At 33.1% G+C, this 26,604-nt stretch overlaps 1 protein-coding gene across 5 annotated transcripts in view; it reads right to left on the bottom strand.

The window, feature by feature from the left end:
* The window catches only part of PJA2 (praja ring finger ubiquitin ligase 2), a 121,995-nt gene that overhangs the window by 82,840 nt on the left and 12,551 nt on the right, over positions 1–26,604 (bottom strand). For all 5 annotated transcript variants that reach the window (XM_051994803.1, XM_051994801.1, XM_051994793.1 and 2 more), the window contains exon 2: positions 13,071–13,141. The gene's annotated coding sequence lies outside the window, so the exon portion shown is untranslated. The remainder of the gene's footprint in view (positions 1–13,070; positions 13,142–26,604) is intronic.

Raw genomic sequence — 26,604 nt, 5'->3', positions numbered from 1 at the left:
AAAGTCAAAGCAGTTAGGAGCAAAGCCTCAAAAAAAATTTTTGTATTATATACAAAAATTCCTGAAAGAGCTCAAAAAGGGTTTTAAAAATCAAATATGAGAGGTAGAGATAAAATGGGAAAAGAAATAAAAGTGATGCAAGAAAATTATAAAAAGAGAGTGAATAGATTGGTAAAAGTGGCAACACAAAATACTGAAGAAAATAACACCTTAAAGAACAGAATGGGCCAAATGGTAAAAGAGGCATGCACAGACACAGACACACACACGTACAGAGAGAGAGAGAGAGAGAGAGAGAGAGAGAGAGAGAGAGAGAGAGAGAGAGAGAGAATTCAGCACTGAAGAGAAGAAATCCTTATAAAGTTGAATTGGACAAATCGAAAAAGAAGTACAAAAGAACACTAAAGAAAATAATTCTTTAAAAATTAGAATCAGGCAAGTGGAAGATAATGACTATGAGACACCCAGAAATAATCAAACAAAATCAAAAGAATTTTAAAATAGAAGAAAATGTGAAATATCTCATTGGAAAAATAACTGACTTGGAAAATAGATTGAGGAGAGATGATTTAAGAAAAAAAGGGCTACAAATGACTATAATATTGTGCATATCCTTTGACCTAGTAATGGAACTACTGGGCTGTATTCCAAAATGAAAACTCTCAGGAATATTATAACCAAATTCCAGAACTCCTGATCAAGAAGAAAATGTTGTAAACAGCCAAAGAAGGTAGAACTGAATATGGAACAAATGATTGGTTGAAGACAGGAAAAGAGTATGATGAGGATGCAAATTGTCACCTTATTTATTTATTTTATATAGAGAGTATATTATGTGAAATGCCAGACTGAATGAATTAAAAGCTAGAATTTAGACTGTCTACCATCTCAGGAAAGCAGATGATACCACTCTAATAGCAGAAAATGAAGAGGAATTATGAAGCCACTTGAAGAAATTAAAAGAGGAGAGTTTAAAAGCTTGCTTGAAGCTTAACATCACAAAAAACAAAAACAACTAAGATCTTGGCAACTGGTCCCATCCTATCCAAGCAAATAAGGAAAAAATGGAAGCAGGGTCAAATTTTATATTCTTGGGCTCAAAGATCACTGAAGACAACAACTGCAGGCAGGAAGTTAAAAGATACTTGCTCCTTGGAAGTAAAGTTATAGCAAATTTGGACAGTATAATAAAAAGAAGGGAGAACACATTGCTGACAAAAGTCCATTTAGTCAAAGCTGTGGTTTTTCCAGTAGCAATGTATGGATATGAGAGTTAGATTACGAGGAAAGCTGAGTGCTACAGTCACCATTTTCTTGGACAGCAAAGAAATCAAATCATACTTAAATTAATTCAGACAACTCATTGAAAGGACAAATAATAAATCTGAAGTTTAAACATTTTGACCACATAAGACGACAGGACTCATTGGAAAAGACCCTGATGTTGGAAAAGACTGAAAGCAAAAGGATAAAAGAATGGCAGAGGATAAGATAGTGTCATGAAAGTAACGAACATGAGCTGTTTGGACAAACTTTGGGAGACAGTGAAGGACAGAAGATCCTAGAATGCTATGGTCCATGGGGTCACAAAGAGTCAGACATGAATGAACAACACAATAATCAACATTACTGGCCAAACCCAACAAAAACAATATGATGATCTCAATGGATACTGAGAAAGCTTTTGACAAAATACAACATTCATTCCTATTAAACACATTGAATTAATAAGAATAAATGCAGCTTTTCTTAAAATGATAAGTAGCATTTATCTAAAATAATTAACAAGCATTATCTATAATGGGGATAAGCTAAAAGCCTTTCCTATATAATCAGAGGTGAAGAAAGAATGCCCATCACTACTATTATTCAATATTCTTCTAGAAATGTTAGCTCTGGCAATAAGAGAAGAAAAAGAAATTAAAAGAATTACAATAGGCAATGAGAAAACAAAACTATCACTCTGCATTTGAGGATGATGGTATACTTTGAGAATTTTAGAGAATAAACTAAAAGGCTAGTTGAAATGTTTAACAACTTTAGCAAAGTTACAGGATATAAAATTAAACCTACATAAAGCATTGGTATTTATACATATTACTAAAGAATCCAGTAGGAAGAGATGACAAAAGAAATTTCTTTTAAAATAACTTTAGGGAGGAGGATTCTGGGAAAATGGCAGAACAGGTTGGTAAATTTCAAGCTCTCCAGGTTTCCCCCACAAATATAACAAATTTGGGCCTCAGGGCAAACACAGACTAGTAAAAAATCAAGAAGACTAGGAGCAGAACATTAGTCCTCAAGTACAACCCAAGAAGATATGAAGACAGACCCCAGGCCAGGGATTAACCCAAATGAAGTGCAAATACCTCAAGCTAACTCCTCAGAAACAAATGGAGAGTCCTAGGAGGAGCTAGGTTTGGCTGGAGCCCTAGCAAGAATCTCAGTTCACCTCCTGGACTGTTTGTGGTGTTGGGAAGACTGAGGAAACCTAGGCTAAATAGGAATGCCAGGTCCAGCTGTGTTGCAGATGCAGCCCTGGACTAGAAGGAACCAGAATCTGGTGAGTGCAGAGTTAGTGGGGCAATGGCACTGCTGGCTGTGGGCACTTGCTGGAGAGTGAACCTCTTGGTTTGGGGTTCCAGGTCAGAGAAGAGAATTCAAGTGAAGCTAGAGGCACCATCCTCCCACTCATGATTAGAGGTGCTTACACTAGTACTTCTTATTTAAAAAAAAAAAAATGAATCGGTAAAGAAAGAATCCTACCATAGAAACTTACTATGGGAACAGGGAAGACCAAGGTTCATCTTCAAAGGAAGATATTGAAATAAAAAGCTTCTTCTGATCCAAAGATAATGTGAAATGGCTCTCTGCCCAAAGAGAATTTGTAGAAGAATTCCAAAAAGAAGTTAAAAATTGAATAAGAGACATTGAGAAAAAACTAAAATAATAAAATAAAAACCATCCAAGAAAAAAATAGATTATGAAAAAAAAAAAATCAATTGTAAAAGGAGAAGCAGAATCTCAAAGAAAAAACTAACTCTTCGAAAATTAGAATTGGGCAAGGGGAAGATAGTGTAGCTAATGGTGAGACCAAGAAATGACAAAACAGATTCTAAAGAATGAAAAAAATAGAACAGAATATGAAACAGCTTAAAAAACAACAGATATGGAGAATAGATCAAAAAAAGTGCACCGATTGAAACCAAAAAAAAAAGAAAGAAAGAAAGAAAGAAAAAGAACCTTGACACAACAATGCAAGAAATAATCTAAGAAATTTATCCTGTAGTGATAGAACATGGAAGGGAAAGTAGAAATAGAAAAAATCCACCAATCATCACTTTAATGAGATCCTTTGTGGAAAACACATGGTAGGAATATTATTGCCAAATTTCAAAACCCCCAGATCAAACTCTGCAAAAAACAAGAAAAATGACAAATACGTAGGAGCTATAATTGGAATTGTATAGGACTTATCAGCAGCCACAATAAAAGACCACAAGTCCTGGAATTACTGACAATCTACTGACAATCCAAAGAACTAGGTCTATGACCAAAAATATCACATCCAACAAAATTATCTATAACAATGAATAAGAAAAAATGGACATTCAATGAACTTGCAGATTTCCAGTACTTTCTATCAACCAAACCTAAACTTAATAGAATATTTAATCTGTAAGAGTCAAAATCAAAGATCAATTTCAAGGAACTCAACATAAACAAATTGTTTATGTTTCTTTACATGGGAAATGTATGCCATATGTTTAAGATTGACATCAACAAAAGAAAGAGCAGGGCAAAGTTAAGATAAAAATAATAATTGTTACTCCAATCCCTCCAAAATCTATAAAGAAATAAGGGGGAAGGATAGATAGATAAGGAAATAAAAGTGTGAGGGAAGAAGACAATTTAGAAGAAAAATTTAGAAGAAAAACAATTTACACATGTGAATATAATTTCTTCTACTAATAAATATATATGCTTTCTTGAACTCATAATTTGTTGTTACATATTTTGAATCTTCCCTGACGTTCTCCTGGCCACATGACAATATTCTCTTTTGTTTAATTTTCTTTTGTATTTTGTATTTTTTCTTATTCTGTTTTTAATAATATAAATTAAAATTACTTTAGACAATATAAAATTACTTTAGATAACATAAAATAACTGAGAGTTATCTGCTGAGACAAACCTAGGAACTATATAAACAAAATTATACACTTTTTACACAAATAAAATCATATACAAAAGGGAACTATTCATTACTTATGAGTAGACTAAGTCAATATAATTAAAATGACAATTATACCAATAATAAGAAATTATTTCAGAGAGCTAGAAAAAATTGTAACAAAATTCATTTGAGTGAAAAAAAAAAGATGAAAAATATCAAAGGAATCAATGAAAAAAAAAAATGTGAAGGACAGTACCTGATCTCAAAATGTTTTACAAAGAAGTTAACTTCAAAACAGTACAAAGAAACAGAATGCTGGAGCAGTGGAATAGATGAGGTATATAACATAGTATTAAATGACTATTGTAATCTCGTGTTTGATAAACACAAAGATCCAATCTTTGAAGACAAAAATTGCTGGGAAAATTGGAAAACTGTTTGGCAGAAACTATAAACCAACATCTTAAACCATATACTAAGATGGGTACCTGATTTAGACATAAGGAGTGAATATCAAAAGCAAATTAGAGGAGCATAGACTATTTGCCCTGTTATATGGGGAAAGGCTAAGGGAAAAATTTATGACCAAATGAGATACAGTATTAAGTAACATAAAATGAATTATTTTGATTACATCAAATTTAAAAAGGATTCTGCACAAAAACAAAACAAAAAATATATATCTAAGATTGGAAGAGAAACAGGAAATTGGGGGGGGGGAGAACTTTTACAGTGAGTTTCTCTATCAGAAGCCTCATTTCTCAAATATACAGAGAATTGTGTGAAATATATGAGAATACTGTTTGTTACCCAATTGATTAAACTGTCAAAGGATATGAATAGAAAATTTTAAGAAGAAATCAAAGTTATCTGTAATCATATAAAAATAATGATAAATTATTATAGATTAGAAAAATGCAAATTAAAATAACTTTGAGGTATTACCTCACAGCTATCAGATTGATTAACAGGACAGAAATGGATATGAAAAATATTGAAGTAGATGTAGAAAAATTGGGACACCAATGTATTGTTGGTAGAATTATGGGCTTCCAATCATTCTGGAAAGCAATTTGGAACTATACCCATAAAACTGTGCATACTCTTTGATCAATAACACATTGAGCAATAACACAATCAAAATAAAGACAAAGAACTTATATGTCTAAAAAATATTCATAGCAGATTATTTTGTAGTGGCAAAGAACTAAAAATTGAGGGAATTACGATCAATTGGGGAATAACCAAAAAGTCATGGTCTACGATTGTGATGGAATACTATTGTTGTATTAAAAATGATGAGGGGCAATACTTTCTAAAAAATCTGGGAAAACTTATGTAAACTGATGGGAAAGGAATAGAACCAGGAAAACATTGTACAACAGTACAATATCATATGATGATCAACTGTGACCCACTTAGAGACAATGATCCAAAACAATTCAAAAGGACTTATAAAGAAAAATTCTATCCATCTCCAAGAAAGAACTGATGCATCTGATTTACATCTTCAAACATACTTTTTAAACTTTATTTTTATTATTCTTGTTTTTTTGGTCTGTGTTTTCTTTTGTAATATGGCTAATAGGGAAATGCTCTGCATGAGTGAATATATGTAATCTGTAGCAAATTGCTTGCCTTCTCAAAGAGCAATGAAGGGAGAAAGAGAATGTTAAATTTAAAATCTCCTAAATGTGTGTTAAAAACTTTTTTACATGTAACTGCAAAAAAAATTATAAAAAATAAAAACAAATTATGTCAAATCTCTGAGATTTATCAGATATTCAAAAGTGTATACCAAAATAATATTGTTTGATGTAGCAGAAAGATTACTAGCTATGGAATCAGGTCTACATGTCTGTACCAACTTAGTATATGACTATATGACTAACTATATGACTTGGCTATGGCAAAAATCATTTAATTTCTCTGAAGATATTTTTTCCTTCTCCAAATCTATAAAATAAATAAAAATTCCTATATCATTTCTTTCAAAATAATTTCTTTTGCAAAATGCAAATTATTAAAATGCTTTAATTTCTATTTTCCAAAGGATTTAGCAACTTACATAAAAACATTATTTTTAAATGACATAACAAATAGCTGATATTACTATTTTCCTCCCTCCTTCATCTCTCAACCTTCAAAGTCCTCACTGCCCCAAGAGTTAACTGTGAATTAAAAAATTAGAGAAGCATATAGTTTAGGAGAACTAAAACCCCAAGGAGTATACTTTTGGGAGCTGGCCTACTTAAACAATGCTGATGTATACGCTTACTCTATTATGGCCTCAATTTTCTAGAGTTTCCAAGGCTCCAAAATTCCAACTAATACTATTCCTAAAGGTTTATGGAACTTAGGTAACAACATTTCTTATGCTGAATTGTTTTACAACTGAGATTTGTTTTTTTTAATCCTTTTTTTTTCTGTCCTAGTCCAAGATAATCTTCTTTCCCTTAAATGAAATGAAAAATCAGACAATGATTTAAGAGGCATAAGAAGGGAAGTTATGCAATCTGAATAGTGAAGTTGCCCAGTAAGCAAGGAAAACTAAGAATGAAAACAGATATTATCATCAGCATGATAATCCCATATATAATATATATATATATATACATACCCCCATATGTACGTTTACACATTAATACATACACATATATGATATAGCTATATCTATCTATTGCTAAATATCACGTTAAAGTTTGCAAAGCATTTTATATCTTAGCTCATCTGATCCTTATAACAACCCTGTGAGGTAAGTGCTATTATTGTCCTCATTTTACCAATCAGGAAAATGAAACTAAGAGAGATTAAGCTAATTGGCTTATCCAGTGTGGAAGCTAGTAAATGGCTTAGGCAAAATTTGATCTATCCAATGTCCTATAGAAGGTACCTCTTAAGAATTCTGGGTGTGTATATATAGAAGGAAGGGAGAAGTTACAGAGCACTTTATATTCATTATCTGATCTGATTATCACAACAATCCCGTGAGTTTCATACTATTATTATTTCCTTTTTATAAATGGGGAACTGAGACTCAGGGTCCCAGAGGAAGGACTTCAAACCAGGTCTTCTTGACCTCATTAACATTAACCAGAATTAAGAATATGTTATTTTCCAATCTGAACAAAATAGATATTTTTTATATGTTCTCCTTAGAGTAACATAAAGCAACTTATCATGGCTTATATTTTAAAAATGGCATGAGGTTATAAAGCATTTTCTTCACATTAACTGAGTAATGTAAGCAATGCAAGTATTTGTCAAATAAGGAAAATGAAACTCTGATAGGTTAAATTATTCTGTTAGTAAGTGGCAAAAGAAGGATTCAACCTCAGATCTTATGATTCTCAAACCAGTGATGTCTACTAATCCACAGCTCTGACTATGGTAAGCATACGGCAATATTCACATAATAAACTTTGTTTATTTACAGTAAAAGTATTTGTTTAAATAGTTCATGGCTTTAGCTCTGTTAGTTATAGTAATATATTAAGAATGCCATGAGCTAATTGATTCAGTTTTATTCAGTATGGTATAGCAGAGTGATGATCTTGTGGGAGGGAGGCAGACAATGTAGATGTAAGACCCATGATAAGCCACTTAACCTCAGACCTTCATTTATAAAACATGGAAAATAGCAATAGTGTGTCAGGATCAAATGAAATAACATTTATAAAGAGCTCTATAAATCTTACACTGCTATATAAATGCTGTTTATTATCTCCAATTCATCCTGTATACATCATGTGTGTTATCGCCTACCCAGAAGACTGAGTTTTTCGAGAGTAGGATTGACTTTTTGCCTCTTTTGGTACCCATGGAACTTAGAACAGTGCTTGGCACATAGTAGACACTAATAAATGTTTGTTGACTGAGATGATATTGCTGTTAGGCCAGATTCCTATCCTAATTCCTATCGAGACTCTTCCAACTGCATGCTGTTGCATACAAAATGAAATGGCAAAGGACTCACAGACTGGGGCATATTCATGATCACAACTGGAAAATTAAAAGATCAAAATTCAACTAGTAGTAGGTAAAATATGTATTTAAAAAGGAAAGCACATCAGTTTAATGTGCTAAACTTCCACATCTTCAAACCAGGGAATCTTTGAATGTATAATTGGCTTTTAAACTTGGAACTAGAAATTCTTTTCAAGGAATATGTTTTACTTCTGTATTTTTTAAATAGCACAGTAAGACTTTGAGATATTTAAAAGCTATAACTAGAGTTCTGCCTCAGGGTAGGCAACTACCCTAGAATAAGAAATTTGCCTAAGGGCAGGAGAGTTTAAGAACCATTAAGAAATAGTTGTTTTCTACATGCAGGGCCTAGGAGAAGAAAGATATGGGAAGAGCTGACAGGATGCTAAGAATAGAAGAAGTAATACATGAGTCTTCTCCAGGCAGCATCTGGGAGGAAGAGGGGAGGAGTAGGAGATAGCATTACTGATCCAGTTGAAGGACTGTCCTTTCTGGGGGGACAATTTTGCCTCCTTAATTATAGGAAGCTTATCTTCTAAAATTTTCCCATCCTACCTTTACAAACTTTCTCAAGACCAGTGAGGAATGAATGTAGGGAGCACAAAAATTAGGAGATTGAGTAGCAGGGCCAGGCTGAAAATGAACTAACTGCCCTCTCTATATAAGGGCAGGAAATACTCAACAAGGTAACATCTGCCATAGTATAGGGAGGTGGAGGCACTTCAAATATGACAAGGTAAAGAAGAGAACAAGACCCAAAACCTTTCCCTACAAGGGAAAACTGGGGTATGTTTTCCTGGGAATGTTTCTCCTTACTACATTCCAAAGTTAGGGTTTTCCCAAAAATTCTTGCCCTCTTAAATTGCTTAAATTTCACTGATAGGTCATATTAGGGCCAGCTCTATGCCTAGGTAATTGATTAATTGCTTATTAGACAATCTCAAAGATGCAAATAACCCTAGTATATGAAGTAATTAGCCAAAGGTCTTATATTCTTTATATCTATTTAGTATGCTTTAGTAGTCTGGAGTATATAGAATTCGAAACTCAGGCAATAAGCAAACTTTGCTACCTTTTTTGCTTTGTAAGAAACCACCCTGGCTGAAGAACAGAATCCATTCACCTCCTATGATTTTAGATGTCATGAGTCAGATTCTTTCCTTCCTTCTCTTTGTAAAAAAGGCCTCTAAGCCAATTATGATGCTTAAAAATCTCAAATAAAAAATCTAGAAACAGGTCTACATCAATCACTACCCTGGAATTCCTGTAACATTTCAGAAATAAAAGTTTTTACTACACAAAAGGGGAAAACTGCCATGTCACAAATGCAATGTCTGTTTTCTCCTATTCCCATTCATAGCCACATAATCAGTGAATTGGAGCAGTCTTTGCTGACAAATATAGGAGTAGAAATGGGTAGGAAAAACTTTTCAAGTCTTAAAAACTTCCTTGAAGTCATAATAGCCCTCAAACTATTACAGGAAATGTCCCTAATGAAAATTAGGACAAGTGAAAATTAACACGCAAAATACACAAAGAAAGACCAAAGGTCCTTTTCTCTACTTAACTGATTGATCTAAGTCCCTGAGTGAGAAGACCAGGTAGTATTGCTGTGGTCAATGCTCTCACATATTCCCGTACTAAAGGAGACCATCATCCTTCATCAGTTCACATTTTTCCATATTTTTCTAAATTCACTAACTCCTCATTTCCTATACCATGACTATATTCTGTATGACCTTATATTATCTAGTTATTTTAAATAAATCTAAAACAATATTAAGATTGTTGGCATATAGTGTAAATTCCCTGTTTTTCTTTTTTGATTAAATCTATTTATTTGACTTTATCTGAGATCAATGATTACTAGCTGTTTTTTTTTTTTTTCATAACAGGTTCTACTCTTAATCACTGTTATTGTGTGTATCTCTTATTTGCTATTTCTACTGACTGCTGTTTTACTTCTACTCTCTACTTTCCCTTGCTATTATTACTTAACCTTTCCTATTCTTCCAGTATCCCTCCCTTATCCTCTCCCCCTACTCTTTCCTTCCCTTTTTATCCCATTCCCATTAATCTACATACCCTTCTATGCCTCCCATCTTATTCCCTCCCTCTTTTATTTCTTTATAAATTTAGAAGACTATTATATCCTTCCAGATATATATAGTTCCCTTTGTTTCCACCTTATTCCCAATGTAAGTGGAATTCCAGAACTATTAGTCTTCCCTTCACACCTAATTATTCTGTACTAATTCTTGCTTTCATGTAGAGAGCTAAAACTCTGAATCAGGCAAGAGAGCACTTAAGGCTCTCTATTTGAGGTGAGACAATGGCTCTATTAACATACATCTGGATGAGGGTTCTCCTCAGCACCGATGCTTGCAGAATGTTTGGTAATAGGCAAGGATTGGAGGGCGGAGGGATAGAAGTGAGAGGCACTTAGCTGCAAGAGGAGGAAGAGATCAGCTGGAGACTCCGGACTCCAAAATCCAGGATACATCTTTGACAAGTCGCATGGCAGTTTGCCTGCCTCCTTCACTTCTCCCCTTAAAGACCAAGGACTTTGATTTATCCTGACTCTGGTTGACCTTGAGGCCCTCTAGAGAGCTAGCCCATACTTTAAATTTTCACATTTCATTCTTACAATTACTCTTTTTATCTTTTCATGCATGGTTTTGCTTTTTTAGCTCTACTCCAATTTCTCAGCTCTACCCCAATCTTTCTTTTGAAAGTTACTACATCAATCACTACCCTGGAATTCCTGGAACATTTCAGAAATGAGAGTTTTTCCTACACAAAAGGAGAAAACTGCCATGTCACAAATACAATGCCTGTTTTCTCCTATTCCCATTCATAGCCACATAATCAGTCATTTGGAGCAGTCTTTGCTGACAAATATAGGAGTAGAAATGGGTATTTCCCATTTACTTACTAATGACCCAGTTACTTACTAATGACAATCTTAGACTTGTTTTACATTTCCATGTTTAAAATATAAAGTTTTCCTGATTGAGTCCCTTGAAATCAGTCTTTGAAGTTTACTTTTTATATTTTTCTTAGATCTTATATATATATTGAAATTTCTATTAAGGTTTTTTTGCAACAAAATTCTGAAACTCTGGCAAATCATTGAATATTCATTTTTTTCATTCGTTATTATGCTTAATTTTGCTGAGTGTGATATTTTTGGTCACAATCTTAGTTGTTTTGTTCTTCTATATATAGTGTTCCAAGATCTTCGGTCTTTTAATGCAGCTGCTATACTAGAAAGTCTTACGTGAGTATTATCTTCTGTGTTTGAATTTTTTTTTCTTGCTACTTGTAAAATTTTCTCCTTGTTCTGGGGGTTTCTGAATTTGTCTATGATGTTCCTGTAGATTTTCCACATAGGATCTCTTTCAGGTAGTGAATGAGGGATTTTTAAAATTTCTATTTTCCCTTTTTGTTCTAACACTTCAGGACAATTTTCTTTAAATTTCTTGTATGATTGTGTCAGAATTCTTTTTTTTTTTTGATTATGTCTCTCAATCCCACTAATTCCAGGGCTCACCACTTGCTATTGCAGTGGAAGTAGCATGTAAGTGTTTCCACCTCAGTGTTCAAACTTACACCTTTCTTTAGATCTTCTCAGATTGTCCCAGGAGGACTACTACTCTTCCTCAGCTCTTATTTGTATTTAATAAATTTATGTTCATCTTGTATACAGTGTAAACTTTGGAATTTTCTAACTTATTCCATCATCTTCCTGGAATCCTCTGTTTCTATTTTTTCTTTTGATCATAGCTTTCAGGTAGCCCAATAATTCTTTTTTCCCCCTCAATGGTATTTTATTTTTCTAAATGCACATAAAGATAGTTTCCAATATTCATCTTTGTAAGATTTTGTCTTCCAAATTTTTCTTCCTCTCTCCCTTCCCTCCCCCTTTCCCCAAGTTAAGTTGTCTGATATAGGTTAAATATGTACATTCCTTTTAAACATATTTCAATATTTGTCATGTTATACAAGAAAAATAAGACCAAAAGAGAAAAAGACCACTAGAAAGAAAAGGCAAATAAACAAACAAAAAAGATGAAAATATTGCACTTTAATGCACATTCAGGCTCCATAGTTTTCTCTCTGGATGTTGAGGGCATTTTTCATCCCAAGTCTATTGGAATTGTCTTGAATCATTGCATTGCTGAAAAGAACCTAGTCTATTACAGTTGATCGTCACATAATCTTGTTGTAACTGATACAATATTCTTGTGGTTCTGCTCACTTCACTTAACATCAATTCATATAAATTTTTTGAGATTTTTAAAAAATTAGCCTGAACATCATTTCTTTTAGAATAATAATGTTCTCCATTACCTTTGTATACTATTAAGTTATTCAGCCATTCTCATTAGTGGGAATCTATTCCATTTCCAGTTCCTTGTCACTAGAAAAAGAACTGCACCATTGTAAAGAGAAAAAAATGAAATGAAAAAAAATTTAATTACAATGACCAAGAATGTCCCCAGAGAAGAAGTTAGAAAATGTTACTTTTTCATTTAAAAAGTAAGGGACTACATGGCCTGCAATGTCTCATGTGCCATCAGATAAGAGTATGTTTATATACAATGGTTTTTCTTTTTCTCTTCCTAACTTTTTATAGGGTAATGAGGGAAGGATATATTCAGAAACAAACAAGATGTAAAAACAACAAAAAAGACATCAATAAAACAAAATAAATTCAAGTTGGAGAATTTGTAGTCCTAAATATTTTGTAGTTAAACAAAATGCAGAGTGGCATCTTTTATTCTGTCTACACATCAGGGAACTGTTTGTCAAGATTTTGTGTGCTAACATATATAACTGGTGAAATCAACAAAAGATAAAGACCATAAATATTAGAGAACCTATGGCATTATATGTAACTTACCTTATAAGTATTGATGTTATGAAAGAGAGGGTCTTCCTGGTCCTGCTGGGTCTTCTTGTATCTAAATGTACCTGGGAAGAAATTAAAATTTTAGATCAAATTCTCTTCTGTAAAGTGATAATATTACAACTTTGATATGTCTAGAATTGTAAGTTCAGATTCAAGAAGTTATTTATCTCTTCTCACTCTGCCTATAATTCTATAGGCTATTTCACCAAAGGAGTGCTTTCTTTGTTGTGGCCACATGATCCAAAGAGTAAAAATTTAGCCAAAGGGCCATTGTTGAAAAATACATAATTCAAAATACCTTTAAAATCCATAAATGAAATTTACTTATAAAGTATAGAGAAACACATCCTTTCAACATCTCCCCTCCCCCAATAGGCTATATCCAATCATAGTAGCATAGTGTAATAGAGTAATGAACTTTTAATCAGTAAATCTGAATTTAAGTCCGGGATCATCCACTTAATTAGCCACATTACAACCAGCAAATCAGAATCTTGGAGGCTATTTCCTTATCTGTACAACAATACATAACATTTGCATAATCTAGCTCATAAGATTGTTGTGAAGAAAAGGCTTCAAAAACAATTTAAAATGAACTATATTGCATGAACCACTTGATATTAACACCCAGTGACTTCCCAGCAAATTTTAACTTTTAGAAACTGCTTCCTAATTTCTTTTGAATAACTTTATAAATCCAAACTGATTTGGACAGAACAGGACAGAAACTTTAAATCAGATTTAAATAAGAATTTTTGAACCACAATTTAAATCTTAAATGTAAAGAATCATCTTTTTTTTTCTTTTCAAGTTATATTATAGCAAATAATGGAAAAGAGAAATGTTCATCTACCACCTAACATATTCCCTCAAAATTCAGAATCTGCCACCTGACATATTTCCTCGAATTTAATTTTAAATTAAATATCTGACTGGATTTTAGAAGCCCTTTGAGTCTAAATCATACCTAAACAAAAATCCCCTTTCCAACAAATAATCTTTATATGAAGACCTCTAGAGAGGGGGCATCTACTATTTCCTAAAGCGATTCATTCCCTTCTTTATGATAGCTCTAATTGTTAGGAAAATTAACAATTGTTCCTTAAAGCAAGCCAAATGATCCCTTTTACTTCTACCTATTGCTGTTAGTTCTATCTAATGGGGCAAAACAAAATAAAACTAATCCCTCTGCTATACTGCAGTCCTTCACACACTTTAAATCAAACTATCATGTTTACTCACAACATCTCTTATCAAAGCTAAGCAACCATGGGTTCTTTCAAGTAATCTTCATATGGAGTACTCTCAGGCTCCTTCACTGACCTGACTGCCCAACCTGTCACTGTTAATCTTAAAAGTGCCTAGAACTTAGCACCATATTTCAGATGTATCTGATAGTGGAAAAGTACAGCTAAAGCTATAAACTCCATACTCCTGGATATTATGCCTCTCAATTCAGCCCAAGATTATATTATATATGTATGTGTATACACACACACACACACAGCTTGCAGTCCACTAAAAACACTAGACCTTTTACTGACAAAGCACTGTCTGGCCATATCTCCCTTCTCCATATTGTAAAATTAGACATCAGAGAAGTCCAATATTGTAATTTATTAAGACCCTTGAGGATTTTTATTCTTTTATCCAATCTGTTAACTGCCCAGATCTTTTATTATTCTTATCAACAATAATGGCAGAATAAATGCTGGACTAAGCATTTCCTGACACACCATGATAGAGATCCTTTTGAAGATGATAACAGGTTATTGTTACCTTTAAAAAAAAAAGTTTTAAAAAATGGCTTTCTTTGCAAAACAGGTTAAAAATCTGATCTCTATTAATGTAGCACAAAGGAATATAAATATGTAACCCCAAGACCCACAAGTGATGCAAGCTAGTGGTGGACACAAAAGCAAAGGTAATATCCTTCCCATGTATAGGACCATCCACTGTTCTCTGTTATTCTAAGATTAGACTGCATGATCTAAGTGTTCACACCTATTTCAATATCTCCTACAAATTATGTTCATCCCTAAATCAATAGGAAGTCTGAATTTATATTTTTGTCATTGTGCACGAACCCACTGGCATTCAGGATTGTTAAGAGTTTTTTGTACAGTTTATAGGCTGCCAAAAAACCTACAGAGCTACAGCCTTTGCCTTTGTCTGTTATTTTATCCACACAATCTTGGGAAAAACAATTTTGCTATATGTCTGAAGGTCTTGTTTAATGATTTCTGGTTGTCGTCTTTGGATGAAGTTTCACTCAGATTATCACTTTCTGCTACAGTCACTAGTGGTGCCATTTGCTGAAATACTGGCTTCAACCTCAGTCATTCTTTCTGAAGAAGTCAATGGTATTTTAAAGCACTAAAACCAACTCTTCTGTTGTTTTTATGTTAGTCAAAAGAATATACTGATAGCAGTATTTTTTCTAAATGTTAGGGAATAAAAAAGGAGTGTAAGAAAATGAAGAAAAACAGAGAAGGGAGTCAAAATTTGTGCAGAATTTCATTTTTGAGAATGTCGGGGCTAAGAGATTGTCAAATTTTAGCCTTCTGTGAAATCCACTTTCCCCAAATCTATGTTATGATATGTATTAGCTTTTGCCTGATTATCTTGTTCTGTATCACAAACTCAAAAATAAAAGGATTAGTTGTCCTCAAGGTCCCCAAGAGTTCCTCTACTCCAGCAACCAGTTCTTCCTTGAGGATGAAAATCAAAGCCAGAGAATGATAATCATCTTTTCAAGGGTGAAACTCAGAACAAATATAGCAATTGATGTCATGGTTCATGTATTTTTGAAAAAAATTAAAGCCCAAATTAAGAAATAAAACAAATTTACATAATCGAATTTTTTCATCTTGGGGCAGAAGGCACTCCAACAAGTATGTTGTTGTTTATCCTCTGTTTTTTTTTTTTTTTGCTGAGGCAATTGGGGTTAAGTGACTTGCCCAGGGTCACACGGTTAGGATGTGTTAAGTGTCTGAGGCCAAATTTGAACTCAGGTCCTCCTGACTTCAGGGCTGGTGCTCTATCCACTGCACCACCTAGCTGCCTCTTCTCTTCTGTTTTTGAAGATCAATGACATCATGAATATGCTGTCTTGACTTAACTGTGAACTAATATAAGTGAGGAAGAGCTGCACAAAGTTATCAGTCTCACTTTCTCCTTCAGTCACCAAAGTCCAGTGGCAAGACAAAGATCAAGATCACTAGTGATGGCCAACAGTACAGTGGCTAACCTTGGTCTTTCTAAACTAAAGTGTTTCACAGATCTCAGTCTGACTAAGGTCTTGGCAAGATATGAGATAAAAGATGACTCAATTTATCATCACAAAGATATCAACCTGGAAGAGGAAGACTCAGAGTTTTGATCCGGAACAGAAAACAAATGCTATTTACACTCATTCTAAGACATCAAAACATAAACAATGGCCTCAAAGAATTAAGATGGGGTTCCTATTGATCTGTTTTGTCAATTTTTATTTTTTTAATTTGCTCAACAGGGCAAGGAAAGACATAATGGGAGGGACAGATGAATTTTTAAAAATACTTGTACCTTGAATTTTTAAAAAAATAAACCACTGATATATAGTATATAGCTTGATAAACACACATAAACTATTTTCTTTCTCTCTATTCCTACAAATTTTGATTAAATGTAAGACCTAGTCAAATATATTCTTACTAACTCTTGTTAATTGTACTCTCTCCTTTGTTGGTGGTCTTTCATTCCTATCTTTTTAGTCAGGGTCCAAAAATTCAATCCCATTTCTTAAACACTGTCTACAAAATCCATTCTTCCATTTTTAAATCTCTATGGTTTTTCTGAAATCCTTATATTCAATTGGCAGCAATGTTAAACATAAGATCTTCAATTTCTTGCCCAAGACTTTATAAACTTTGGGGATGATATGAAATATCCAATATAAATGTTCTAATTTTTTTCCTGCAATATATACTCATAGCAGACATATTAAAATTATCAGGTAAATGAAATTTCTATCTTCACATTAGTTTTTTTAATGAATTTATAAAATTATCTTATTGTCACCCTTTAATCGTAATATCCAAACTGGTTTAATTTTCCTCTTTTGTCAAATGTTATGTGAGCTCTTTAATGTTAGAGTTCAGCAATATAAGAGTTACTTCCATTCCAGGGGCAAAATGACCTTTCAGCGTAAAGAAGGTTGTGGGGGCATATGTGCCATGAGAAAATGTCAGAAAGTCCATGAGAGTCAAGAGGATAGCCTGGAGAAGAATAAAAACATGCTTGGTCTGATGTATCCATGTGCTTTAAAAATGGTATGGACTGCTTTGGCAGTCTGGTGAAATCTATGGATGGCTTCTCAGAATAATGTTTTGAAATTTATTAATTGAAATTCATAGAATTAGAAGGAAAATAAATTATACCAAAATGCATGTCTTACAATATTTTTAAAAAATAATGTTCATAGCCCTCAGATTAACAATGTGTGAATCAGATGACCTTTAAGGTCCCTTCTACCTCTAAATTATTTCCTAAAAATGAGCACATTAATGGTACAACCAAAAAGAAAAAAAAGAATGGTTGAAATGAAACTAATATAGTATGGAAACAAGAAAATAAAATAAAAATAAAAGAAGGAAAATTTTAAATAGAAAAAAATGAAAATTAATTTCAGGCTTATATCGTTATTAATTGTATTTTTATAAAGTAATGAAAATGAAACACAATGGAAATATAAAGTATTAATAAAAAATTCAATAATTAGAAATCTCTTACTTTTCTCATTTCTATTATTATTTATATAAACAATGAACCAAAGGAAAACTGTTTCAAAAGTCTATGTAAAATTCCTCTAAAAATTTCTGTAAATGATAATAACCAATAACTTAACATTCTAAAACTGCTCTTCCTTGGATGTCTTGCAAATCAAAAATCTATCAGGGTAAAATCTATTGAGTGACAAAAAGCACAGGTTTTCTAATTAATGCCACCAATTCTTAAGGGAATATGAAATATAAAACTGTGTTTCATATAACCTAGATGATTTTCATAATTTTTCACATCAAAATGAAAAACTGAATTCCCATCAACAATTGCCAGAAAAATATCTGATCTTGCTGGTACTAGAGCTTTTAAATTAGCTAGTAGTAAAATTTCATGGAAGTATTTTTATGCTACTCTGTCACTTTTGAACTGGTTCAGAGATTTCCTTTTATTAAAATAATTATCAAAATTTTTCAAAGTTCACTGAGAATCATATCAACAAAGAAAGTAATTAATTTCCTTTCAATAATATTATCAAAATGTTGATAGAAGAATGTTTGCTTTAGGTAAACTGAAATTAAAAAGTAAACATTCATCAAAGTTTTCTATCATTCTGAAAGTAGGGGAAAAAACAGCACTAAAAATAGAATAGTAGAATAAATATGATATTAACTTTAATACTAAATATTAATATGTACATAACATCAAAAAGTAGAAAACAATATTGGAAATAAACAACAGGATTTATGTCTAGCTGCAAAAACATGTTAATTACCAATGCATATTTTTCACCATGGCTCCCAATTCTCCTGTGGCTTCCTTCAATAGTTAGTCTAGGTCAAACAACTCTGGTTCTCTTATGAACTAATTGACCACCCTCTTCTCTTACACACGTTTCCCTTTAAGGGTTATGTTATCATACAGCTCTTCTCTCTTAGTTCTTCTCTACTCATTTGGCCACTCCTTCAGTAGCCTTTGATAGAGCATTATCCATATTTCACCTATTAAATGAGAGTATACTCATAGCTTGATCTTTTTTTTTTTTTTCCCTTTCATTATACATACTGTCCTTGCTGACCTCTCAACTTCAGGTTTCAATTATCACATATGCAGCTCTATTCTCTTTCCAAAAATGCCAAACCTCATTAACAATTGCTTGTTGGACATTTTAAACATATATTTTGAAGATATTTCAAATTCAGGCTTCAGTTTAGCCTCCATTCAATCTCTTGGCTGCTCTGAGCTTTTAGATGCCTGTCTGCCATGCCTGGAATTTTTTCCCTGTTTTCCTAATTGCTCTTAATTTCAGTATTTTCTCTCTCTCTCTTAATTATTTCCTATTTATTCTGTACATAGCTTGTTTGTACATCTGTTTCTTGTTTTCTCCTCTGTTCAATTGTGAGTTCCTTGAGGGTAAAGATTGTCTTGACTTCAGTATTCCTAGGATTTGGTATGCTGACATTCTGCTTAATATGTTTATTAGCTGACTTTCCCCTCTCTCAAAACTATCCTTTTTCCAATCCATTCTTTATACAACTGCCAAAATGACAGTACTAAAGCCCAATTCTGACTCTGTCATACTTGCTCAAGAAGTTCCAGTACTCCTCATTGCTCCATGATTACATACAAACTCTTAGCTCTTTATTTAAAAGCCTGTCTTAGTCTGATTCCAGACTACTTTTTCCAGATTTATTGCCTCCAAATTCCACTTTACATACTATTAACTGGCTGATGATGTTCTTCACACAAGGTATTCCATCTTTCATTCTGGTACTGATTGTCCCAGCCCCAGCCCCCAGGCCCAGAATAATTCCTTCCTACCTATGCCTCTTAGAATCCTTAACATAATTCCTAATTCAGTTCAAGAGCCACATCCTATAGGAGGCCTATCCTCTTCTAAATTAAAGCATGTTTCTCCAAAATTATTTTATATTTATTTTGTATATATTTATATGTGTATTCACTATTTTTCTCAAGAGAATATAAGCTTCTTACAGGCAAAGATTGTTTTTTTTTTGTATTTGTATTTCTAGAATCTAGCAGGCTTACCCAGCTTATATAAGGTATTCAGTAATTGACATTTCCTCTCCCAATGAAGATCAGGAAATATTCTGCTATTTATCTTCTTAGAGAAGTACCTTGAAAATCTGACCTCTCTAGGGTAACACAATTAATACATATCAGATTTGGAGTTGAATAATGGTAATCCAGATTCCTGATGACTCCTAATTCCTGTGTTTATCTTCCATAAAGTCCAAATGGAAGAGGGAAATCTCTACAAGGCAGTGAGATCTTATCGTACTCCTGTTTGAAGAGAAACTAGATATACCAAGCTCTGTTAACATTTCAGGGGCTCCACTGAGATTCACAGCCCTTTAAAAGACAATGACACACACACACACACACACACACACACACACACACAAATCGAGAGAGACAGACAGACATACAAAGAGAGAGAGAAAGAGAGAGAGAGAGAGAGAGAGAGAGAGAGAGAGAGAGAGAGAATAGTGACACTATAAGAAACATTTGAATGGGCAGGTCACTGAGTTAATCCAATAAAAGAGGGGAGAGTGGGTAGAAAAGACAGCAATCAGACAGAAAAACTGAATTAATCTGACTTGGACTATATAACAGGGTATAACTGATCAGACATATGTGGTAGTTCATATTTGAGACAGGAATGAAATGAAACATACTCATGGATATATCCAACCAGTTAACTTTGCTATAGCATAAAAAAGACAACAAGAATACAACATTTAACTTAGGTAGACAGGTGACCCTATCTTTTCTCCATTCAGAATTGTGACTTAGTCCTTTATTTCACACAGGAAGCTTCTTATATTTCTTTAGGTCATCAGGAAACTTCCAAGAAGGCACATGAGCTTCATAGCCTTTTTTTGAGGGGAAAAAACCTAATTTAATCTATAAAAGAACAGAGGGAATGATAAAGAATGGACAAGGGATAGATCATGGCAGATATTGACCCTATCACAGATTGCATTTTAAAAACTTCACATTGCTTTTGATTATTGCTTGCAACTTGTTCAAAAAGCTTTTTAAAAATGAAATCAATTTTGTCAGAGATACTACTACATGTCTGAATATCTCATAACACCATCATATAAAAAGAATCAAAATCACAAATGACTCAAATACAACTGGAAAGATTAATATTACAGCATAACATCAATAGAAATTTCTATGTAGAAAGAAATGGAAAAGGCAGCATTAAACATATATATGACCATAAAAAGGTAAAACAAGAGCAACAAACCACAGATGTCCCAAGTGCTGTATGGTTATCCAATGAAACATTTAAAGAATATTCATTGGGTTGGATATTTCTTTCAAGGATTTATTTTTAAAAATGCATAAGAATCACACAGGTTGAGATGGCACGGTTAAGTCTGTAAGTTGTACCAATGAAGGATATGCCCTACCATCTTTGAGACTTATTCAAGAACATTCCAAGGATTTGTTATTTCACCTGTATAAGTACTCTCCTTGATACAGAGCACATCCCCTCTGAGTCCGTAAGCAGTGATATATCCTAAAAGTTCAAAATAATGACTAAAGTGGTAACGAATGCCTCTGGCCTGGTCCTTGAAAAACAGGCATGCATCACTTGATCCTTCTTTAAAGTCTCATATCATCTAAAGCTAGAAGAACTTGCACTTTGTTGGCAAAATCTTTCAAAAACACAGGGTCATGTCAAGGTCATGAAAAATCATAGTAAAGTATAACTAATATATGAATAAAAGTGTTTTTAAATGTTCAAGTACTCAAGTAAAATGCTAACTTCATGACTAAGGTTAAATTCTGAGTGTCCCAGACAAAATTAGAAAACCCTTTTTCTACCTTTCTAGAAGTTTTCTTTCTTTTCAGGGCCTTAATTTTGAGACTCATATATACCACAAGGCTGATACTTAATTTAGAAGTAGTTACTTTTAAAAATTAAAGTTGGTTTTCCATTTATGACAGAGTCTAGGGAAACCATGCTTTTAAGAAACCATGTTTTGTAAAAGTCACTTAAAAATCATTATTTAACTGATAAAATCTCTCAGAACAGGTTGTCAAATGAATTTAGACATGTATAGTTGAAAGAATAATATAATTCCTGAACTCAATTACAATATATCAATAGTTTGTGTGTGTGTATATATATATGTGTTTTATATATATATATACGCATACATATATATATAATATATAATATTTTGTACAAAAATGACTCAATCATCGTTGAAAAGATAGAGAACAGAGGTTCATCTGTATAAGACTATGCAGTCAAAATTACAATTAGCAACTAATAAGTCCTTAGTATGTGGCAAGCAGTATGCTAAGTCCTAAACATACAAAACAAGGCAAAAATAAAAACAGGATCTGCTCTCAAGGAGTTCAGAGTCTAATGAGGACAACAACATGCAAATAAAGCGCACAAACAAAACATGTACAGGATTTTTAGAGACAATCAGAAAAAGCAGATTAAGATTAGAGAAACCTGGGGAAGACTTCTCATAGAAGGAAGGACATTAGCTGAGACGTAGGGGAAAAAAAAGTCAGGGAAGCTGAGAGACAGAAATGGGAAGGAAAAGAATTCTAGGCACAAGTAGTAGAAAATACTATAGTCAGGAGAGGGAGGTCATGTGTGAGGAATAGCAAAGAAGCCACTGTCACTGGACTGATAGAGTACACGGAGCAGGAAAAACTGACACATAGCCATCATTTTAATGTTTTTCTCAAGACAAGACTGGGAGTTAAAGAGATTCCTGCCCAGAAATACCTACTTCAGCAACAGGTCAAGATGGTAAAAGCTGTAATAAGGATAAGAAGGAATAGGTTTAAGTGATTTTGGTGAAGTGAGATTTCCTGCATGAATAAACTCCCTATATAACTGAATTTCTTAATGTTCTAGTCTTCAGGAGCCTTGCTCTCTTAGTTGGTAACTAGTCAAGGTCCATCATTTATCACAAGGAGTCTCAGCAAAATTTACTTCACTCCCATCTTGACTCAATGTGCAGATTTCTCCACCTCTCTCTTGACATTCCCCCCCATTTTCATTTCTCTTTTATGTACTGTCTACTCCATTAAAATGTAAGTTCCTTGAAGGAAGAACTGCCTTGTTTGCTTGTATTTGTAACCCAAATGGTTACCAATATCTGTTACAAAGTAAGTACTTAGTAAATATTTTATCTATCTCTAAGTTGTGTGGTGACTAGAGTGTAGGAACTCATGTGAGGAAGAACTTAGTTCTTTTCAGACTTTAGTAACTGAGTCATCCAGAGAAAAGACATTTGACTTCTGTACTTCAGGATCCTCATCTATAAAATGGGAATTAGAGTGGCACAATCTTCCCAGGGTTATTCATGAGGACAAAATGAGATAATGTATGTAAAGTGTTTTGGAAATATTAAAGTACTATATAAATATTGGCAATGTACCTACCAATACAAGAACACTCTTCTCTGCAATTTAGAGCTTTTTAGACCACTACAAGTTTGCCTAGGGTCACATGGAAAATATGTGTTACACTCAAGATTGTTAAACCAATTTTTCTGACTGGCTCTTTCTTCACTATGCCACTGACAACTTTTAATAGAGATACTACAAATGAAAATATTCAGATATGGCAATAAGAGGTCAAAGGTCAAATTTAAAAGAGCAATTTCAGTAACAGAATGATGTTAGAGACTGGGTCGTAAGTGGCCTTAATTACTCTTTCCAGAAGTTTAGCAATAAAGGGAAATGACATAAAATTACAGTTTAAGGGAAGGTAATTTTTTTCTTGAGGCAATTGGGGTTAAGTGATTTGTCCAGGGTCACACAACTAGGAAGTGTAAAGTATCTGAGATCAGATTTGAACTCAGGTTCCCCTGATTTCAGGGCTGGTGTTCTATTCATTGTGCCACTAGCTGCCCCCGGGGAAGGTCATTTTAAAGATAGGAGAGATTTGAACATGTTTGTAAGCAATAGGAAAGGAAATAGTATTCAATCAGTTTTCATCATTCATGGTAGTTATATTCTATAAAGCTACTGTGAACACTGAATAAAAAAATTCTAAGCCATTATTGCTAGGGGAAATAAGGGATTAGATTCTTTTGAGCCTCTGGTGATGTTTTATGTGTGTTTCTGTGTAACAATTCCTTATTTAATACAAATATTGCTTTCAAATAATGATATGCAATACTTCTTTATAATAAAGCAATTTCAATTATAGCATTTTTGTTAACATAGCCAACTATGCTATGATTGAATTCTTTAACTTTTTCAGTTATACATAAACATATGCACACAATAAACATACTCACACACAGCAAAAACATGGAATTCCATTCTAATTCTTAGAACTTTAAGCCAAGATTGCTGTCATTGTCACTACTGATTCCAACGCCTTTTTCTATGTCAGCTTGTCCAGGTCTTCATTGGTGAGTTCTACTGCTTTCTCTACCAAAATTTCTTGCATGTCTTCTTGCTCCATATCATGATAGCCTACTCCCCCTCTTATTTACCAAGAAATCTGCATTATGTTTTTAACAGTGTTTTTTTTTATGTTTTTTATAACAGCATGAGAAATTTTTCACAGTATAAATATTTTTCTAACAATAATTAGTAGCCTTAATGCTGTTCCAAATTATGCCAATATAATCAATAATATTGTGTATAGTAATGACTTCCAGTGATTTTCCTGTTGGTGTCAAGAGCCTTCCTCTGTAGTGTGGCTTGAAAGCTACATCATTCCCTGATCTAGGTTCTATATGAGCAATGTAATGTTTGGGGGCATGAAAAGAATATGTTAGGGTATTCATTTTCAAGCTCCTCACAACAATGCACTGGGGAATTGTCCAAAATTAATAAAACCTTGATGCCAAGTATTTTATTCTATTAGAGTTTAACCTCTGGGATGAAGCAATTATAGAAACAATTCCAGAATATACTGATAATCCACACTTTATTGTTCCACTTCCAATGGACTAGCACACAGTTTGGTTTTGTAGGTACTTCTGGATGTGGGGCTCTGTACACTATTAGGGGTTTGCACTAAAGTTACCCTTGGCATTGGCACACAATAGAAAGATTGCATGATCTTTGATTTAAAGCCAGGGAGTTTACATGATATTGGTTTTTTGCCAAAGTCTTTGTATAACAAAGGAGTCTCATAAAAAACTATTCTTTTACATAATCTCTTGTAGGTATAACAAGAAATATTTTTAAAAATTCATTCACAGTTTCCTGATCTGTAAGAAACTGCTTCATCTGCAAGTTTAACACCTTTCATGCTGTATAGTTTGTGAGCCAACCAGCACTAATCAAAAGGGATTTAATTTTTCCTTACCCAGGGTAACATGATGTAAATGTCTTTAGATTTCAACTTCATAACAAAGTCATCTGCTAAGCATTTAAAAATTATCATTATCAGTCATCATCTTATGAATCCACAAATTTAACCATTTTTCTATCTTTTCCATAGCTTCATCATGTATTATAACACTTTCTAGAATGGCCTCATATATAGATAAATGAATTTCTTTTTTCTTTTTCTGGATGTACAATATTATTATTTCATTAACACTGAAATTAGAGATGACAGCACTATAACTCACGCCTAAATATTTATCTCACACATATTTTCTCTATAAGTATATTTCAGTCTTCTTGGATTTAGGAATAATAGAAGTATTTCAGCACTACTCTCGGTAAAATCAGCAATAAAAACTAAGAAAATGTTTAAAAAAAAAATAGACCACAAAAGGACATTTTCTCCTTACCACTTCTGTACACATCAGAAAATGACTACAAAAGCACCATGAATATTGCTTTAGAGGTGACAAATAAATTTTCGTGAGTAGGTGAATTTGTAAATATGGAATCCAAAAATAATGGAGTTAACTATCTAAAGACACTGAAGATGAAGTAGGAGCTGGTAACCAAAATGGAAAGATACTGAGGGAAAAAGTGGGATCAAGAGCATAAAGAGAAAAGTTACAACAAGATTAAGTGGCCACTTAATACTATATTGAAAAAAAGAGATGATGGGTGAAAACAGACAGTATGAAGTATGGAAGATAAGAAAGGAAGTAGTTCACAATGGATGGTCTTAAAAGTGAAATTATCTACAGAAAAAGAGAATCAAACATAAAATTTTGGGCTGAAGGAAAAGTTATGAAAGGCCTTTGTAGAGAATGTGATATAAAATCAGTAAGATAAATAAAAAAAGAATATTAAAAGTATAAAATGAGAAGAAAAATAGGTAAGACAGCTTTCATAACTGTAAGTAGGGGAAAATTCTTAACAAAATGAGAAACAGAAGTATGCATAAAAGATAAAACATATAATTTCAAATACATGAGATAAAATATATTTCTTCTTCTTCTTCTTTTTTTTTTTTTTTTTGCTGAGGCACTTGTGGTTCAATGACTTGCTCAGGGTCACACAGCTAGGAAGTGTTAAGTGTCTGAGATCAAATTTGAACTCAGGTCCTCCTGACTTCAGAGCTGATGCTCTATCCACTGCCCCACCTAGCTGTCCCAGATAAAATATATTTCAAAAGATAAAAATACACTTCAAGATTACATTTTATAGTTAAAGGAGTCCTACCAAATTACTTTTATGTTACATATATAGTTTTGATACCTAAAGATAGGAGAACAAAAACAAAGAAAGAAAATTACAGGCCATTTTCCCTAATAACTATCAATAGAAAAATTTTAACTATATTAGCAGGAGATCACAGCAATTTATCACAAAGATCATATACAAT

The sequence above is a fragment of the Antechinus flavipes genome, chromosome 1 (assembly GCF_016432865.1).
Source record: "Antechinus flavipes isolate AdamAnt ecotype Samford, QLD, Australia chromosome 1, AdamAnt_v2, whole genome shotgun sequence".
NCBI lineage: Eukaryota > Metazoa > Chordata > Mammalia > Dasyuromorphia > Dasyuridae > Antechinus > Antechinus flavipes.
This window is presented reverse-complemented; position numbering and strand designations above follow the sequence as displayed.